This window comes from Colossoma macropomum, unplaced genomic scaffold (genome assembly GCF_904425465.1).
Source record: "Colossoma macropomum unplaced genomic scaffold, Colossoma_macropomum, whole genome shotgun sequence".
In the NCBI taxonomy this organism is placed as follows: domain Eukaryota; kingdom Metazoa; phylum Chordata; class Actinopteri; order Characiformes; family Serrasalmidae; genus Colossoma; species Colossoma macropomum.
The window spans coordinates 4,961,810-4,973,354 of NW_023494789.1; the positions used below are offsets into that span (position 1 = coordinate 4,961,810).

Below are 11,545 nucleotides of genomic sequence, written 5' to 3' on the forward strand. Positions count from 1 at the left end.
ATCTGTTTCTCTGCATACTTTGTTAGCCGCCTTTCTACCCTGTTCTTCAGTGGTCAGGACCCCCATGGACCCTCACAGAGCAGGTACTATTTGGGTGGTGGATCATTCTCAGCACTGCAGTAACACTGATGTGGTGGTGGTGTGTTAGTGTGTGTTGCGCTGGTATGAGTGGATCAGACACAGCAGTGCTGCTGGAGTTTTTGTCACTGCTGGACTGAGAATAGTCCACCAACCAAAAATATCCAGCCAACAGCGTCCTGTGGGCAGCGTCCTGTGGGCACTGATGAGGGACTAGAGGATGACCAACACAAACTGTGCAGCAGCAGATGAGCTATCGTCTCTGACTTTACATCTACAATGTGGACTGACAAGGTAGGAGTGTCTAAGACCACTGAAGAACAGGGTAAAAGGGGGCTAACATAGTATGCAGAGAAACAGGTGGACTACAGTCTGTAACTGTAGAACTACAAAGTGCACCTATACAGTATGTGGAGCTGATAAAATGGACAATGAGCGTAGAAACAAGGAGGTGGTCATAATGTTATGCCTGATCGGTGTGTATAATATTAATAAGCCATCCAAGAGGAGCTTTCTATTTAAAAACACATTTTTGAGTGCAGGGTGTTTTAATGTGTTTTTGAATAAAAAGCACACACTATTAAAAAAGCGCTTCTTCTCATGGGAAAATGCCCCCCAGGATAATGACGTGATCCCCAGACAGAGAGTAAAACAGAGAACACACATGATTACTCTCTCTCTCACAAACACAGACAGACAGTCTTTCTTTCCCTCAAGCTTATATGCTCTCTCTCTCTCCTTTTGTCGGCTCTGTGGCACTTTTTATTTCTCTCGTTCCCAAGCTCATTTTCTCTGTTTCGGGTTTAACTGCTGGAGCTCATGGGCCATTATTATATAACAGAGATCATTTCGCATCGCAAAAGCTTCTGGTATTCTGCTCAACGCGCCCTCCTAACACCTCCAAACCTCCGCACACGAGCACTTGCACCCCCACACACGCACACACATTCCTAAACAATCTACACAATCTTTTTGCCGCAAGACCACTGAATAACAGTGCGGCGGAGGAGGGAGATGAAGATTAGATATTCTTTCGCACAGCGTGGTCGTGACCTCATATAAAGGCAGAAGTCAGTCTCCGGAGCGCCGTTTGAGGACCTGAGGGATTACAGGGATCATCAAATTTATTTCTGTAATTACCCCAGTGATTATGCCTGTGGCCAGATAAAAAGGCTTTTATGATGATTGTCGGAAGGACGTATGTGTATCATCTACCTGAATACAAGCCGACCACCAGTGCCGGAGCCGAGCAGAAAGAGCCTCCACGCTCTGCTGGAATCATGATAGGAAAGAACTTCTGCAGAGTGAGGCTGTAGGGCCTCACTGATATCACTGATATTTGTGGGCAATACAATATAAAAGGTTCATACTGGCCAATATAATTACATATGGTCAATAATTAAAAAGACTCATCTGTTTCAGTCATGTGATCTTTTCCATTCACTTTCAATTAGTTCACAAATATTACATAACCTGGTCGCAATTATATTAGATAATCGCAATTATTTAACCTGATCGCAATTATTTTCCATAGTCATTAGAGACTAAAATCAAGGATGTGACCCCTCAAAATTTCAATTATAAAACAAACTGTTTTGGTTCTGAAATCTGATTGGCTGAGCCATGTCTGAAGCCATTGTAAAACACTTAATAGAGACACACGTATGAGGGCACTCATCACCTGAATTCTATATTAATGCAACAAGATGTTAAAACTGTTCCTTCTACAGACCACAGAACATAGTACTGACGGTGCGCTCAGACAAGTGTGTTTATTAAGTATATGGCCTAAAACTGTATTAAATATATATTTACCACTCACCATTAGCCCAAGAACATAAATGCCATGGCCATCGCTAACTTTGGCTCAATGTATCTCAGCAGCTCTCGAAAGTCACCATTGTCCACCACGTCCTTCTCTGACTGATCTCCTCACACTGGTGTGCATTTCTCTCCGAGAACATGGACGAGATAGTTATTTGGCTTATCGCTTGTGGATGTTTGCTTTCCATATGGTACTGCTGTTGTTGTGCTAACGCTCTCTTGAAAATTGGTCGTGATGTCATATTTAGCCACATGCTTCATTTTTTAGTAGGTCTATCTAGTGGAACCAGTTCACTACTGTACATTCATGCTCACAACTTAAAAACCGCAGACATGAGTGAAAAACCAACTTATTCTAATAGGAATGGCTATTTACTGAAAACGGACAGAAATGAAACTGACGTTTTTCAACGATGCATGTTTGAGGCAGCTGTATTTGTGATATGATTAACTGTTACATCCGCAGTCGACACACTGGATGTCAATGGAGTGTCTGCTAAATATATAAACACAATGTTTACAGACATATGCATATTTAGTGCACTCTTATGGCATTTAAATAGTATGTTAGCACTAAGCTAACAGCAATTCACATTAGACTACAGATGGACATGTAAAGCTTGAAAGACGCTCTAAGCTTTTTTTGAAGCTGTAACTAATATATTAGCATATATTTTACCTTTTTTCAGGGACTCTTTTAGAACCCTGGCACAGAGCTGCTGCGGCTGTTTTCCTTCTGAATGAAACACACGTCAGGCTACCAATCATACTTTGCGGTCAATGACGTATCTAGGACTTCCCGAAGGCCTGGTGTGACGCTTTTGCTCACAAAATTGGTTCCAACCACTGTGAATCAAAACGTGATTGCTTGAGTTCACTATTAGTGATGTTAGTGGTTAATCTGACACATTAGGCCTTCATCTCACATCACAGAAATCATCAGGGTTTCTCTGAAAGCCCAGAAGGCCATTAGGGTTCCCCACTTCTAGTAATCAGTCACATCTAAAAGAGAGCTTCTGAAGCATTGAGTGAAATTGCTGTAAAAAATTCTTACTGTAAAACGTTTTCACCCAAAGGCTCAGTTCCACTAAACTTGCTCTTCTGTGAATACTGTGACTCACATTCAACCAGGATCCATTGCAGATCAACCTGCCACGTGAATGGAAATGAATGAGGGATGCTCACCCCCATTCTGTTAAAAAAGAACATACTCAATACTGCTTCAGAGTCAATAAGCCAGCAGGACTCCGCATGTGTGCGAATCATCTAAAGGCCAAGAGAGCCTGCCAAGAAAAGCATGACTAGATGAGAATGCTCAATTTGAGCCAATGGAAAAAATATCTCTCTTACTTTTTTTTGGAAGCTTGTAACCATCTGTGCAGTTTTGGCCCATGTCTTATGCGCTCATCACTAAAGTTAATTCATATACACTGATCAGGCATAACATTATGACCACCTCCTTGTTTCTATGCTAACTGTCCATTTTTATCAGCTCCACTTACTATACAGTCCATCTGTTTCTCTGCATACTTTGTTAGCCCCCTTTTACCCTGTTCTTCAGTGGTCAGGACCTCCATGGACCCTCACAGAGCAGGTACTGTTTGGGTGGTGGATCATTCTCAGCACTGCAGTAACACTGACGTGGTGGTGGTGTGTTAGTGTGTGTTGTGCTGGTCTGAGTGAATCAGACACAGCAGTGCTGCTGGAATTTTTAAACACCTCAGTGGAGAATAGAATAGAGTGGACAGTGAGTGGACACAGTGTTTAAAAACTCCAGCAGCACTGCTGTGTCTGATCCACTCAGACCAGCACAACATACACTAACACACCACCACCACGTCGCTGTTAATGCAGTGCTGAGAATGATCCACCACCCAAATAGTACCTGCTCCCTGAGGGTCCATGGGGGTCCTGACCACTGAAGAACAGGGTAAAAGGGGGCTAACAAAGTATGCAGAGAAACAGATGGACTACAGTCTGTAATTGTAGAACTACAAAGTGCACCTATACAGTAAGTGGAGCTGATAAAATGGTCAATGAGCGTAGAAACAAGGAGGTGGTCATAATGTTATGCCTGATCGGTGTATACTGACCTATGTGCCCTTTGAAGGGAATCAGTGTCAGAGCCAGAGGTAAAAAAGCGTTTATCGCCCTGATAAGCATGTGTTTTTGTGACCCCTGCCTCAATCTGTATTCTGGTGTGACCCCTTAATTCAGTACCTTTACTGGCCACATGAATCGATGGAGATTAATAACTTACCAGAACTAATTATGACACCTGACAATCAGCCAGAGCTTGATCAATATGTATCAAGAGCCTTGTCAACCCCAACTACGGGCACGGTTTCCAGACCAAAGTGACTTGTATAAGTGAGCTGTGATTGGGCGGTCTGAGTCAGATGACAGCTGGGCTAATTGTCATGAGGCGTGGGTCCCCAGTCATGACTAATCAACTCAGACTGTACATGTGAGCCAGCATGCAGCACGATCTTTGGGTTCTGCCTGGGGACAGGATCAGCACTGTGTCCTGGCTGCTCCACTGCTGCCACGGCGGTCGATGGGCGACATGTGCTAACAGCAACTGCCTGTCACGAGCACGGAGCCTGGCTGGAGACCAAACACCAACGCCGCGTGAGCGAACGCGGCCCTGTGCGTAAGATAACAACCAGACAACCCACCAGCTGCCCTTTGCCTGACCAACACACAGAAATACACAAGTTGTCACATTACATAGCCATGTACAAACTCCACCATGATCTGAGTAAAGTGTATCACAAGGTTGCTGTGGTTGACAAACGTAAGTTATCGCCTCAAATTAGATGTCATGAATAAGAGAAAGAGCGAGGGATAGAAAGTGAGCGAGCGAGAGACCCAAGGCACCAGCCTGCCGTGTCAACAACGAGACGACTTCTAGCCGTTTGTTTTGGGTTGTTTTCATGGCTCTCTCCGCCTGCATGTTTCAACACGCTTCACGAACAGACAGAGTGTCTCTTGGAATCAGATGAATTCATGGGAATGAGGCGGGAAACTGCTGATAAGAGTGTGCAGAATGAACATGAGGGGTGACGTGAACAGGATCTTATCGGCCAATACAAAAATGACTTTCAGTAAAAAAAAAAAAAGATTCTTTACTCTGTATTTTAATGCATCAAACTAGCAATGCTTTTAAGACATGCATAACATTATGACCACCTCCTTGTTTCTACGTTCATTGTCCATTTTATCAGCTCCACTTACTATATAGGTGCACTTTGTAGTTCTACAGTTACAGACTGTAGTCCATCTTTTTCTCTGTGCGCTTTATTAGCCCCCTTTTACCCTGTTCTTCAGTGGTCAGGACCCCCATGGACCCTCACAGAGCAGGTACAATCTGGGTGGTGGATCAAAAATATCCAGCCAACAGCGTCCTGTGACCACTGATGAAGGACTAGAAGATGACCAACACAAACTGTGCAGCAGTAGATGAGCTATCGTCTCTGACTTTACATCTACAAGGTGGACTGACAAGGTAGGAGTGTCCAATAGAGTGGACAGTGAGTGGACACAGTGTTTAAAAACTCCAGCAGCACTGCTGTGTCTGATCCACTCAGACCAGCACAACACACACTAACACACCACCACCACGTCAGTGTTACTGCAGTGCTGAGAATGATCCACCACCCAAATAGTACCTGCTCTGTGAGGGTCCATGGGGGTCCTGACCACTGAAGAACAGGGTAAAAGGGGGCTAACAAAGTATCAGAGAAACAGATGGACTACAGTCTGTAACTGTAGAACTACAAAGCGCTCCTATACAGTAAGTGGAGCTGATAAATGGATGAGCGTAGAAACAAGGACACAATGTTATGCCTGATCGGTGTTTCATGTTGCAGGTGTGAAGGATCCATTTGAAAAGGGTTACATTGGATGAGATGCATTATGAACATTATGAGATACATAAACATCAGTGGTGTTGATGGAAGCTAGTGAGGATCTAGTTGGGGGAACAACTGTGTCTGTATCCAAATGAGTGACCCCAGTGTGTTGGCACCCCTAAAAGTTACACCACTGAATCTGAGAATGGGCAGTAGAATTACACTCAATGTCCAGCAATACATCATAATTATACACCTTCACCACCAAGATACTTTGTGACTGACTTTAGTTGCCTGTTATAACTGAACACCTTGAGATTTTACTGCACTGTTTGAATATGTGTTCATGTTTTGTGTGAAAACACCGTATCATATCATACAGAGTTGAGTCCAATGATAAGCCACCCATAAGCCCAGCCAAAGCCTAGGGCTACTTACAGCACCACATCCCCAAGTTTCATGAAATATACAGCACGCTCTTGGGCAGGCAAACAAAATGGATGATAAATCTGTCATGACCATGAACTGAAGGGAACTGTATGAATCATAAAATAAAATCACATTAATCACATCTTAAAACGTCTTTGTCCATCTACTCACGTGAGAGGCTGTGAAGGCTGCGTGGCCTGTCTAGCAACAACCGTGCTGCAGATTCATTAATGGCAGAAGTGGAGTCTGACACTCTAACGAAACAGACTGGCTTTTTATAGCAGGGTGGAGACGTAAACAAAGCCATTCAAGTGGTTTGGTGTGAAATGCTGTGTTAGAGAGAAACTTAGAGGGTCAGAATTGTTCACAGTGGTGGTGATAGGAACCAGATGTCCACCTCTAAAAGCTCCATCGCAGAAAATTGTTGCATGAAATGGTTATGAATACACTACATGGTGTCTGAGACACTGTTTTGCAATAGTTTTGTGACAAAGTTTCGACTTTAATGTATTTTAATCTATTTATTTTAATGCATTCATGTCAGAGGGATACATGCAGGGTGCTGCAAGGCAACAGAGTCCCCAAACAAACCTTATTTTTTTAGATTCATACCTATTTTACCATGATGAACATTACATATAAAAACTCAGAAGATGTGCAGGTTCACTGGTGTTTTCGGACAGTAAATAAAATGGCTAAATTTGTGTCGTAGACATGGCAACCCCTGGTTCCCATCACCACCACTGTAAAGACTCTCTACAATGATCCATTTCACAGCAAACCACTCTGAATGACCCTGTCTGCATTGGAAGGATTCAGAAATTTTGAAAAATGATGGAATTCCCCTTTAAGGTTACACAGAGTTAAACCTGTCACGGCACGAAGCTCTGAACACTGAAAAAGTAGACATGAGCCAAGTGGGCCGTGACATCTACAGCGTTTGCTGTGCAGGTGGTTTAGGACAATCTACACATTTTCACTGACAGCCTCGGCGCTGTGGTCAACAGTCTGAGTGTGTCTCCTGCCTGCATGTTGGCTGCCATCTCCGTTCCTGTGAACAAAGAGAGGAGAGGGATATGGATGTGGACTCACTCACCCTGGTAGCAGAGAACGAGCATCCTGCGCTTGTCAGCGCTCGGGCTGGGTCCTTCGTTCCGGCTCTGGGCAGCAAACAACCGCATCTCTGGAGAACTGGCAACCCGCTCTCTGAGAAAACCGCCTCAGCTCTCCATACTTGTTCCAAACGACGAACGAAAAACGCCTCAGCAGCGTTGCTCAGGCACCCACTTTCTCACCGGGTTAGCTCTCGCCGTCGTCGGTCTCTGCTCCGGTGACTCTGCGGCGCCTGAAAAGCTCGAGCACTGGAGATCTTAGAACCGCCTTCTTCCCGCTTTCAGCACGTTACGAATAACTACATGGTAGGTTTGTGTTGGAGAAACAGCTAAATGGCCAAAGCTGACAGTTAACAGTGAGCGCTGAATGGTCTTCTCCACGCATAACTATGGCCATGACCTCACTAGATTTGGGGCGTACCATTTCGCGCGAGCAGGCGGGGTGGGAAAAGATGTAGGACACTCGATGGCACGTTAGGTAGCTACTGTAGTGATGGGGAGATTCGTTTTGCCGAACCGACTCTTTCGAACTGAACTGCAGTGATGGGAAGTTCGGTTCAGATCAGCGAACCGACTCTTTCGAGCTGAACTGTAGTGATGGGGAGTTCGATTCAGATCAGCGAACCGACTCTTTCGAACTGACCGTTTCAGTACACCGAACGCTCGACGAAACGATTCACTGCTTCAAGTCTCTTTTATTCTAATATTCTCCGTGTAGAGATTCGGTTTAGAGAGTCCTTCTGATGCTGTTACTTCTGTTCACCAGTGGAGTCAGTCTCAACGCACAAATCACAAACACAACAGACTCCTCACAGACTGGCACTGCATATTTGAACGTTTCTCATGATCTTCAGTTATTCAGTTATTCTTTGTAATATCAAGAACTGACCTGTCAGACCTCTTTCATAGCCCTGATTAATCTGACTAATGACACAAACACGTTCAAAGGCCGTGTGGCTTCTGAGGAAATTTGCATTTTTTATGGATTTAGCACATTTGTGGAAGCTTAAATTATAGCTCTCTGAACAATTAATGACACCATATAGGCAGAATGTAGTCTTTAAAAAATGTGTAGTTTTTTAAACATTACAAAGTGTAATTTTTTGTTTAACTTGTTAACTAATATTGTGGCATAAGCGTAGCAGAAGATGCGGAGCTGCTGTCGAAACAAAACCTTGTGTCTTCATTTTTGCCGAATTTCAGTTTTTGACATAATTAGAAAATACCTGTTGCCCTTTACATTCTTTGTAAATTTCTTGATGAATGGATCAAAAGAAACGGCCCAGAATGACTTGGAAAAACGTCTGGTTCCATTGACTTACATTAAAAGTAAAGTATGTTTTTTCCTTCTCCTGTTAAGTTACTATTTTGGAGATAAGAGGTTTTGTTCATACAGCAGTGATATGTAATTTGTCTGCTGATTTTTGTCCACAATTTCTATTTTTGCTGAGTTTTACATATTGGGGCGGGGAAAGACATACAATGTGCCATAACCTTTGCACTGGGCAAATTAATGTAAAAAGTCAGCAAATAAAAAGTAAAATGTGCACTGGGTTCTCTATAGACGATGCGTTAATGTACTTTCACTTAGAAAATCAACAAAATCTCATCTGACCAGGAGTGCCCAAACTTTTGCATATGACTGTATATACATATAATACTTTGGTATTGTAAGTAACAGTTTGGATGGGGCATTTGAATTCTACCCATTTCCTAAACTGAAAAAACAAGAGGAGAGAAGTGGGGTTTGGAACAGTGTGGAACTTCCAATTAAACCTACACAGTGCCAATCAAACCGGCGAAAAAATAACACTTGAGCAAAAAAGCTCATTTACGTGGCTGAATAAACCCTGTCTCTGCTTTCACCGTCACTGTCAAGAGCTTACACTGGAAATATTTAATAAGATCTGACGCAGCACACATACTAAATGTTATCCTTAAAAGGGTTCATCTGCCTCCCCTGTAGAACAGAAAGAGTTCTTCTCCTTGGTTCCCATATTATCTGCATCTGCAATCTTTCTGTCATTTTAGCACCTTTAGGCTGACAAAAGATCATGCTATGTATGTGCTGCTCCAAAAAGACTAAGAGTTTAATGGGGTAAATGTCTAACCTTGCCTTTAAAACCCCACATTTGAGATGTCAAGCAGAAGTATGCAAGGGAGGCGGGGCCTAGTGAATGGTCAGTTCAGACTGCGTTTGCAGTCAAGGTTAGTTGACTACTGGCCACTATGCATTGCACAGTTACACATACAACTAGGCTATTTCACAGTATGTGAGTATGACGGCGCTATAAGGTTTAATTCGAGTGCATGGGCGGGGCATTGGCTTTTGTATGCTGCTGTTTATTGGTTACAACACAAATCTGCATGTGTGGCACAACAGAATGCAATGACCCTGATTATTTCGCTCTGAAAGAAAATATCGTACATAAAGCTTTGTGTTTAAGGCTACTCTAGCTAAGTCATTTCAATGGCAGCCAAGACCAAAGGAATTAAGACTTTTATATAGATCATTTTGGAAATGACCCAAAATGGCTTGGAAAAAAGTCTGGCTCCATTGCTGTGACCGAAAGGTCGCCGGTTCGCTCCTCTGAGCCAACTGTATGTGACTGAAGTGCCTTTGAGCAAGGCACCTGACCCTCAACTACTCCCCGGGCGCTGCGGATAGGACTGCCCACCGCTCTGGTCAAGTGTGTTCATTGCCCCCTAGTGTGTGTGTTCACTAGTGTGCATTTGGTGTTTCACTGCACGGATGGGTTAAATGCGGAGGTGAAATTTCCCCATTGTGGGTCTAATAAGGGTCACTTAATGATAATAATATACATATAGTTTTAAGTGAACATTGTTTATAAACACTCAAATTTTGTGGAGTTTATCTTTTAAACAAGTTATCTTGCTCTGATGTTCTTTCTTTCTTTTGTGGATAAACTGTCGGTTTTGGAATCGGAACAGTTTCAAGAAATCATCAGTGGAATCGGAATGGGCGAATTTCGAATGATATCCTGTCCTAAACACAATAGACTACCTCTATGTGTAAAAAGCAAACTATCTGCAATACAGCATAAGAAAATTATTCACTGCTAATGAATTATTTTTAATGTTGCTGCACTGCATATTTCTGATATCTGCAAACTTACCGTAAAGAAAAGATACATTTCATAGGGAAGTTTCTTTTCAAGAAAATAGGCTTTGTCACATTGCACCCTCTGCGCTGAACTGTACTCTGTGTTTGAGGTCGACTGCAGTCTTCATAATGATCTTATAAATGCTGAGTAAACATCCACTGACGCTGTCTGTTATAAAACTATAAATCATTATGACATAAAAATTGATCCACATGGAGAGTGACGTGTCTCGACACAGGCCTACATATCGACATGAATTATCACTTTTTGTGTGAAGGTTCCAAAATATAAAATATGAGCTAAAACAGTTGAGAACTAATGTAATATAACACTATGGATTCACCCCAAAGACTGTTAGAGAACTGCTGCCCCCAAGTGGCTGGAAAATATAGGGAACAGGAATCTCTAATCTAAAAACAACAAACTGAAATGAATGAATATTTAGCACTTAGATGGATGGTAGATAGATAACGTAATACAAGTGTTGTAATTGCTTTTGGAGATCGAGAATGATGGTCAAACTCTACCGCTCACATAAAAGGGGTTTATTTAAAAAGGGCTTTTTTTTCTGTACAATTCAATGGATAAGATAAATAAAGTCATTCAGAAGGGTCTGACGTGAAACTCTTCATAATGGAGAACGTCATAATTGTTCATGGTGTTGGTGATAGGAACCAGACAACCAAAGCATTTAATGCCTTTAAAAGTTACATCACAAAAAGTTATTTGATGAGGCATTTAGAAATGAGCCCTTGTGAAAAAAAAAAAAAACAGTATAAGTGTGATTTATTGTAAAAATCATATAAGTATTATATGGCATTGTTTTATGCCCTGCATTTAAAATAAATGGGTCATTAAAATGTTAATAAAGCATAGTTTGCCATTTTGATGTAAAAGGTTGAACAAAATAAAATAGAAAACAAAACGACTGATAATCCAAAAAAGGTGAGATAGTTTATTTATGGTTTTCATTAAAGGGGCTCAATATCCTGAGACAATTTTTTTTTATTGCCTTGAAAGAAGACTTTAGCCTAAAATAGTCATTAAAATTTTTTTTTCATTTTTTTCAGTTATCACTATTTTACCATGACCAACGTTACATATAAAAACTCAGAATGCATGT

General features: G+C 42.1%; 1 protein-coding gene across 1 annotated transcript in view; it reads right to left on the reverse strand.

Annotated features, from left to right (window-relative positions):
* Positions 1–7,697, reverse strand: part of tmem198b (transmembrane protein 198b) — a 42,302-nt gene extending 34,605 nt beyond the window's left edge. Inside the window, exon 1 of the mRNA XM_036569834.1 lies at positions 7,282–7,697. The gene's annotated coding sequence lies outside the window, so the exon portion shown is untranslated. The remainder of the gene's footprint in view (positions 1–7,281) is intronic.
* Between the last annotated feature and the right edge of the window lie 3,848 nt (positions 7,698–11,545).